This window comes from Aotus nancymaae, unplaced genomic scaffold (genome assembly GCF_030222135.1).
Source record: "Aotus nancymaae isolate 86718 unplaced genomic scaffold, 86718_ANA_hifiasm-v0.15.2.pri h1tg000048l, whole genome shotgun sequence".
NCBI lineage: Eukaryota > Metazoa > Chordata > Mammalia > Primates > Aotidae > Aotus > Aotus nancymaae.
Genome location: NW_026988462.1, coordinates 490,352 through 497,866, shown reverse-complemented (window position 1 = coordinate 497,866; position 7,515 = coordinate 490,352). Strand labels below are relative to the sequence as shown.

Sequence of the window (7,515 nt, the reverse complement as noted above, 5' to 3'; positions counted from 1 at the left end):
ACACTCATTCATTTTCACAGGTTGTCCTAAAAAAGACTTACGTTTAACCTTCACCTACATGGCAAGTTCAATGAACCAGCAGAGCAAATTTTCCAAGTATTAAAGATTGAACATTGGTATAAACACATATGGTTTTAAAAGACACAGTAATTATCTAAGTTATACAAAAAGGAAAACCAAATACATAAAAGTGAAGAGAATACAAAAAGCCTCAAGATAACTAAGGGAAGCCCTTCCAAGTTTAGTACATATTCGCCCTTTAAATTTCCCTCTCGTTCTATATAACTATGAGACTGTTGACTAAATAATGCTGGGTATATATTTTCTAAGAGCATTATGGTTTCACTCTCATGATTCAAGGTCAACCAAAGTATAAATATTAAGCAACAGGAATGGCCATTTGAAAAGTGTGGAATAAATAACATTTTTTACTTTCAACACCTGGTGTCACCAGCATAACACAGTACCCGGCTCTGAGTGCGCCATGCGGTGTAAGGGGGGTACCTGAACCTGGCAGCAGCCAGGACTTCACGGGGGAGGGAAGCCTGAGGCCCAGGTCACCCTTCCAGAAGCAGCATTTTAACCACACTCCAGACCGCTGCTATTCCCAGGGAACATGCAGGTTTAACGGGTGGTTGTGATGTTTGTTTTAACTTCAAGCACAATGATGCAAGGAAAAGACTGCTGTGATACAGACCTGGAATGCTCTCTCTGGAGTATTTCACAGGGGATGGCCGACTCCCCTTCCCAATCTTTGACCTTGTCCCCACAGCACATGTAGCTCTACTCCCAGAATTCACAGTTCATCTTGTTTAAATTGGCTTGATGATGAACTGCCTAAAATTAAAAATCTAAAATCTCAGGGAAAACCTCATTCTTTAAAGTAATTTGTGTTCAGATCAGACTTCAAAAAACTGGGAGATTTCAAAAGGAAAGACACAATCCTTTAACCATCATGCTGAAGGATCAGTGTCACCTCTCAAAAGGGATTAGTTGAATTTTAAAGCCTGGTCCAGTCAACCTACCTGACAATGTTAACAGCTTTCATTTGCACATTTGACTCCTGACAGTCAAGGCAAAGTAGTGCTTATGAGACATAACTGAAAAAATAACAGCCCTGATATTTCACAACTTTAAAATGTGTTTTGAAACAAGGTCACTGCCTCATAGCTTTCACAGCAAAGGGATCCTGCAAAAGCCTCTCTGCAGAAGCTGGTTTCTAACCACTCAGGTCCACGACCCCCCTTACCTCCCCAACTGCTTGAGAAATGTTTTACATTGATAATGATGCCCCCTCTTCTTCCCCACTCAATTCTATCCTGAGTGAGCCTCTTCCAGATGGCTTCACTCTAGCTCCTCCCCCTCAAAGCTAGAGTGATCTCTCCAAGATGCATGCCTGGCCATGCCCCTGCCTGTCCAGTTGTGGGGACCTCTGTGTGGCAAGCAGCCTTTCACATGGCACCCACCAAGCCCCCATCTGGCATCCCTGTTGCTGTGTGACTCCTGCTCCCTGAGCATGGGTTTAGTGACTCACTGCCAACAAACACAATCCAGAGGAAGTGATGGGATTTGGTTATAAAAAGACTACGGCTTCCATCCTGGGGGCTCTCCTCTGCTCTCAGATCCCCCACTATGAAGGAAGTCAGCTGCCATGCTATGAGCATCTCCATGGAGATGCCACATGGAGAAGTGAGGTCTCCACCAACAGCCAGAAAGGACCAGTGCCTGCCAGCTGTCAGGTAAGTGAGCTTGAAGCCTCCCCAAGTCAAGCCTGGAGAAGGCCACAGTGCGGCCAGCACCTGAGTGCAGCCTGTAACAGATCCCAAGTCAGAATCACACAGCTAAGCCACTCTTAGATCCTCAGCCACAGAAACTGTGGGATGATTTTTCTTGTTTTCAGTCACTAATTTTTGGGGTGACTTGTTCCTCAGCAGTGGATAAATTCCGGAGGGCCAATGCAATCCAAATGTCTTCATGTGCTCACGAAAGCCAGTTGCTGTTCAGCCATGCCTCATGCTGCCTTGTGGTACTTTCTTTACTTACAAGGTTGCCACTGCCTTTAAGGCCCCTCACTCTTCACTCCTCAGCATCCTGCCTGGCTTGTGCTTCCAGATTTCCAGGGTGCTTCAAACACCATCCTCCTGGTGCCATGGCCCTCACCCTGAGCCCTAGAAGCAGAGCTGACCCTGGGACACTGCAGCCATTTGCCCCTGGCATTGTACCTGCTGAGGTCTCCTCTCCCGAATTGCTGGGGGCCCAGGCACCAGGAACTCATGCCTCTCAGCTCTCAGCCCTGGCACCTGGGTGTGGTGGGTATTTAAGAAGCATCTGCTCAGAGAGTAAACCACTGGTTAGTTGCCAACCTGATGCCCTTCATCCCTGAACACGGTCATGTGTGTTTCCCACAAGGACATCTGATCTCACCACACTACAACCTGTGACATCAGGGCATTAGTATACATGACTAGGTTTATCACCTTCTCAAAGAGACTGTTTGAACTTTTTCAACTGTCCTGATAATGTGCTTTACAGCAAAAAGGACGCAGTGAACAATCCCCATTGCATGTAGCTATGTCCTTTAGCCTCCTTCCATCTGGAACAATTCCTGCTCGTCTTTGGCATTCACGATCTTTTAAAGATTGCAGACCACTGATTTGGTTGAATGTCCCTCAGTTTGGTTTTGTCTGATGCTGTCTCCTGATTAGATTCAGATGGTGCATCCTGAGCAGGAATCTTTCACAAATGATGCTGTGTTCTTCTCACTGCCTCCTATCAGACACCACATGACTTCAACTTCCTCCATTATTGATGACATTCACTCTGATCACTTAAGGTGGTGACTGCCAGGCTTCTCCACAGAGAAGTTAACTCTTTCACCCTTTATAGTTGATAAGTATTTTATGAGGAGGGACTTTGAAACCATGCAACATTTCATTCACCATCAAACCTGCCACTCGTTCATTTATCTGTATCTGTATGGACTTATGGTTTCCTGTTATATCCAATGCTATCATTATTTCTTTTGATGCTTAAATTGTCCCATTTTGGACAGATGGGGTGAATTTCAGTAGGCTTCTCTGTCCCCTTGGCCTGTCTTCCTCATTCTTCCATTGCTTTCTGTTCGAGATGTTCCAGGCTCATTTTGAACTTTCCCTGTCCCAGCCCTGGCATCAGCCCTCTCTCCAAGGAGCTCTTGTTCTCTTGTAGGAATTGGTATTTAGATGCCAAGATCTGAGTACAGAGTGTGCTCACTGCCCCTGGGCTGCACCTGTCCACAAGCACCCCCAGCCCCAGCAGAATATATGCCTGTATCCATACATAAACACACACACACACACACACACTCTTACATTCACTTCTTTACACCTTTACATCTATAGTCACTTTTGTATCTGTCTACATTTATTGAAAACCATGAATTCACAGCAATACACTCAACCCAATGCATACCATAGGATTCGTTCCAGTTTTCTGCATTTCTGTATTCATCACTCTCTTCTCTGACACTGGGAAACCTGGCTCCCAGTAGTCTTAATGCAGTTACTTATCTGACTGATCCTTCCATATGTAACTAATTTCTAATCTCAGCTACCACCATCTCCCCTCACGAGAGAAAAAGGCTGGTGGAGCTCTAGCCATAGTGTCACATTCAAAGGAGGTGGCATGAGGCAGGGCAGCGGGAGAACCAGGGCCCTACTCCAATTGAATCAGGTTCCTTTTCAAAACCTCCCTGGAAGCCCCACACATTTTTGCTTATCTCTCATTCATCATAACTAGGCACATGGGTCACTGAATAAAACAGGACCAGTAATTAAGAAAGAAGAGACTGGATATTTGGTGGCAATCAGCAATTTCTACCAATCTTAGTTTTTATATTTATTGGCCAATATCCTGCTGTCAGGGGTTACTGAAGACCTTGTATTAGTCTGTTCTCATGCTGCTAATAAAGATATACCCAAGACTGGATAATTTATAAAGGAAAGAGATTTAATTGACTTACATTCAGCATAGCTGAGGAGGCCTCAGGAAACTTACGATCATGACAGAAGGGGGAAGCAAACATGTCCTTCTTCACATGGCGGTGGTATCAAGGAGAAGAATGAGTGCATAGTGAAGGGGCAAGCCCCTTATAAAACCATCAGATTTCATGAGAACTGACTATCATAAGAACAGGATGGGGGAAACCATCCCCCATGATTCAATTATCTCCACCTGGTCCCTCCCATGACACATGGCAATTATGGGAACTACAATTCAAGATGAGCTTTGGCTGGGGACACAGCCAAACCATATCATTCCACCCCTGGCCCCTCCCAAATCTCATGTCTTCACAGTCCAAAACACAATCATGCCATCTCAACAGTCTCCCAAATTCTTAACTCATTCCAGCATTAACTCAAAAGTGCAAGTCCAAAGTCTCACAAAGCAAGTTCCCTCTGCCCATGAGCCCATAAAATCAAAATCAAGTTAGTTACCTCTTACATACAATGAGGGTACAGCCATTGGATAAATAAACCCATTCCAAATGGGAGAAACTAGCCAAAACAAAGGGGCTACAGGCCCCATGCAAGTCTGAAATCCAACAGGGCAGTCATTAAATCTTAAAGTTCCAAAATGATCTCCTTTGACTCCATGTCTCACATCCAGGGAGGTGGGGTCCCATGGCCTTGGGCAGCTCTGCCCCTGTGGCTTTGCAGGGTATAGCCTCCCTCCCAGCTCCCTTCATGGACTGGCATTGAGTGTCTGCTGCTTTTCCAGGTGTGCGGTGCAAGCCTTTGGTGGATCCACCACTCTGGGGCCTGAAGGACCCTCTTTCCACAGCTCTACTAGGCAGTGCCCCAGTGGAGATTCTGTGTGTGGGGCTCCAATCCCACATTTTTCTTCTGCACTGCCCTAGCAGAGGTTCTCCATGAAGGTTCTGCCCTGCAGCAAAATTCTGCCTTTACATCTAGGTGTCTCCATACATCCTCTGAAATCTAAGAGGCTCCCAAACCTCAATTCTTGACCACTGTGTACCCACAGGCCAAACACCACATGTAAGCACCAAGGTTTGGGGCTTGTACTCTCTGAAGCAATGGCCTGAGTTTTATGTTGGCCTTTCTAGCCACAGCTGGTGCTGAAGCAGCTGGAAGGCAGGGCACCATGTCCCAAGGCTGCATAGCATAGGTGGGCCCGGGGCCCAGCCCACAAAAGCATTTTTCCCTTCTAGGCCTTCAGGCCTGTGATGACAGGGGCTGCTAAGAAAGTCTCTGACATGCCCTGGAGACATTTTCCCCATTGTCTTGGTGATTAACATTTGGCTCCTTGTTAGTTATGCAAATTTCTGCAGTGGGCTTGAATTTCTCCCCAGAAAATAGGTTTTTCTTTTCTATCACATTGTCAGGCTGCAAATTTTCCAAATTTTTACACTCTGCTTCCCCTTGAATGCTTTGGTGCTTAGAAACTTCTACCACCAAATACCCCCACATCATCTCTCTGTAGTTCAAAGTTCCACAGATCTCTAGGGCAGGGGCAAAATGCCGCCAGTCTCTTTACTAAAGCATAACACAGTAACCTTTGCTCCAGTTCCCAACAAGTTCCATAGTGGCTTCCACACTTTTGGGTATCCTTACAGCAGCTCTCTGTGGTACGAACTTACTGTATTAGTCCATTCTCATGCTGCTAATTAAGACATACCTGACACTGGGTAATTTATCAAGGAAAGAGATTTAAATTGACTCATGTTTGCATGGCTGAGGAGGCCTCAGGAAATTTATAATATTGGCAGAAGGGGAAGCAAACATGTCCTTCTTCACATGGTGGCATCAAGGAGAAGAATGAGTGCCCAGTGAAGGGGGAAGCCTCTTAGAAAACCATCAGATTTCATGAGAACTAACTCACTATCACAAGAACAGGATGCAGGGAACCGCCACCATGATTCAATTATCTCCACCGGCCCTCCCATGACACATGGGGATTATGGGGACTACAGTTCAAGATGAGATTTGGGTGGGACACGGCCAAATTATATCAGACCTCAAATGCATCTCGGGAAGCAGTCTGAGTCCTTAGCCATCTTTAGGTTTATAAAATCCCAAGGAATGTCATCTTGAGTGCAAACGAACTCAAGCTTAAATGCCTGCTCTGATAATGTATCACTACTTACTTGTTCATCTAAGAATTCCATATGTGAGAAAATGTTGCAATTGGCCTCCCTGAGAGATTGCTGAGTCTCCAAGAAAACGACCCCCCATGAGGACAGTTTATAGCCCTTGAGCTGTGTGAAAACACAGCGCCAGAATGGATCAAAGCTCCAGCCCAAAACACCATGGCATTAAAGAGACAGGGGAGCAGAGAGCAGTGACAACAGTCCTAGCCCTCTGCCAATCCAAAGGAAAGAAGGAAGAAAAAAAGGGAAGATAACAGTGTTGAGGAGGATAACCTCAGATACATGGGAACTGGCATGCGAGAAGCACCCTTTTGTAAGTAGGGAGATTTATTTTGCAAAATCCCCCAGCAGGCAAGCCTTGGCAATACATTTCAGACGAACTCATCCAAACTGACGCTGTGTCTTTGCAAGGAAAATTCAAAGGGCTGTATTTAATGCAAAGATATTACAGTTTTTCTAGTGATAATATAGAAATGCCATTCTCTGATACTGTTCTAATATCCTTCAGAACACAGATGTGTATTCTGTGCAGCAGAAGAAAGTGGTATGGGCAGAGCACACACTTCTTTTTTTTTTTTTTTTTTTTTTGTAGAGACAGGGTCTCATTTGGCCAGCCTGGTTTCAAGCTTCAAGCCTCAAGTGATCCTGCTGCTTCAGCCTCCAAAAGTGCTGGGATTACAGGCAAGAGCCACCACACCTGGCCCTGAGCACGCACCTTAGAACTAGATGTACTTCATTTCAAAGTCAGGTAAAGCCCTGCCATCTTTTAGCTGTGTGATCTTGTTCAGGGTGTTTCATCTCAGTTCCAACTCCCAACAAATGGAGAAAATAAAGCCCACCTCAAACACTGATGTATGAAGATAATGTACGTTTATACACATTTGGCCCACACATGATTTCAATAACTCTTAGTCCCTCTGAGAGAAGGATAAATTACAGAATTATCATAAGGACTAAATAATAGAATATATCACAGATACAATAAATGTTATCCTCTTTTAACTTACTCAAACATACAAAAAGCCATATACTAGTTATTTTGTATGGTTGACTCGTGTTCTCTATTATGAAATTTAACCTTTTATGTGCAGGAAAAACCTGTATAAGCCCTTCTCTGCATTAGTCAGCACAGTATACTAAAAATGGCATAGGACATGCACGTTCCTATATTAGTATTCAAAACAGCCAGGGGGTGGAAGCAACCCAAGTGTCCACGGACAAAAGAAGGGATAGACAAAATGTGGTGTATACACACAATAGAATATTACAGAGTCTTGAAAAGGCTGAAAGGAAGGAAATTCTGATCCATCCTACAACATAGATGAACCCTGAGAACATTATGCAAAGCAAAATAAGCCAGTCCACAA

At 44.7% G+C, this 7,515-nt stretch overlaps 1 protein-coding gene across 3 annotated transcripts in view; it reads right to left on the bottom strand.

Moving 5' to 3' along the window:
- Positions 1-7,515, bottom strand: part of GGACT (gamma-glutamylamine cyclotransferase) — a 56,306-nt gene that overhangs the window by 30,856 nt on the left and 17,935 nt on the right. The gene's annotated exons all lie outside the window — the stretch shown is intronic.